Source organism: Bison bison, unplaced genomic scaffold (assembly GCF_000754665.1).
Source record: "Bison bison bison isolate TAMUID 2011002044 unplaced genomic scaffold, Bison_UMD1.0 scf7180017859102, whole genome shotgun sequence".
NCBI lineage: Eukaryota > Metazoa > Chordata > Mammalia > Artiodactyla > Bovidae > Bison > Bison bison.
In genome coordinates, this window is record NW_011489674.1 from 6,822 (window position 1) to 8,337 (window position 1,516).

At 46.8% G+C, this 1,516-nt stretch overlaps 1 non-coding gene across 1 annotated transcript; it reads left to right on the forward strand.

Annotated features, from left to right (window-relative positions):
- The first annotated feature begins 1,111 nt into the window (after positions 1 to 1,111).
- TRNAV-AAC lies at positions 1,112 to 1,184 on the forward strand. Its single transcript has one exon. It is a non-coding gene; the product is annotated as a tRNA-Val (tRNA).
- The last annotated feature ends 332 nt before the right edge of the window (positions 1,185 to 1,516 follow it).

Sequence of the window (1,516 nt, forward strand, 5' to 3'; positions counted from 1 at the left end):
CAATATATTTATTATATGTGTTGTGATTTTCTGCCAGTTGTGTATTACATCTTTCTGGCACCTTTTGCCATGCTGAAGTGTATTTAAATCTTTGTACAGTTGGCTTACTCTCTTCCAAGGGTCCATGTCCTACTCAGTAAAGCCTTCCTCCTCTCTGTGTTTGCCTCTAACATATTGTTTCATAATTCGAGCCACTAAAAACAATTGACTCATTGTTCTCTGTAAGGTATGCTTTCCTTTTCATTTGTAGCATGGATAATCGATTGTTAAAACATCATTTCCACAATGATGAAAAACTAATCGTATTATATGTTGTTGTTTAGTTGCTAAGTGCTGTCTGACTCTTTGGGACCCCATGAACTGTAGCAACCAGGCTTCTCTGTCTATGGGATTCACCAGGCAAGAATACTGGAGTGGGTTGCCATTTCCTTCTCTGATGTTCGATATTTTCAAACAGCCAGATGACCAGAGATGTCAGCCTTTGCTGCTCTTCCTGCTAAATGTGAAAGTGTGATGAAAGTTTTGGACTTAAACTAGATGACTAGAATAAGCCATAGCAGCAGGAACTTGAGAAACCTCTTTGCCTGGGACGATGCCAGTGAAGCGATGCTGCGAAAGGAGCATGCAGGTCAGGTGCATGGGAGCAGAGGAAAAGGTTCTTTGTTTCCAGGTAGGATTAAAGCATCGATTATTTCCAAGAGCCAAGCCCAGTGACCGCAGGAGCAGTGAAAAGGGCCACAGAGGTGCGGGTCTGCAGCTGGGGGGGACTTTGTCCACCCCACCCAACCATCTGGTTGCCTGGGGCTCAGAGACATCTAACTGTCCCAGCTCCTGCGGCTTCTGAGAACTGGAGAGTCAGTGGGGTGACTGCTGCACTCGGGCCCAAAGCTGTGCATTCCTTGTGGGATCCTGAGGTCTAACTGCTGGGATGCTCACAGGGACCTCGCTCCGGAGGAAGAGAGGAACCCTAAACCAGGGCCTTTCAGGAACCTCAGTCTCCTTACCTGAGGGATCCTCTGTGCTCACAGAGCTCTCTTCCTTTCAAAATTTGAGGGCAAGTTGTGTCCAAACATGCTTTTCTTGGATGTCACTAGGTATACCTGACCATATGGTTTCTGTAGTGTAGTGGTTATCACGTTTGCCTAACACACAAAAGGTCCCTGGTTCGAAACCAGGCAGAAACAGCTTCACTTTATCCCAAACTTTTTGATGTGCATTTTAAACATAAAAAAGCCTGCAAGAATCATAGGAGGAGTTCTGTGACTTCCTGAAAGCCTACTCAGCATTACAAAGTAGGCCTCCTTTGTCTGAGTCACTGTGGACACCAGGCCCAAGGAGGGCACAGAACAAGGCCAACTTGGGGTCATCTTTCAGTTCAGTTCAGTTGCTCAGTCGTGTCCGACTCTGCGACCTCATGGACTGCAGCACGCCAGGCTTCCCTGTTCATCACCAACTCCCGGAGCTTACTCAAACTCATGTCCATCGAGTTGGTGATATCATCCAACCATCTCATCCC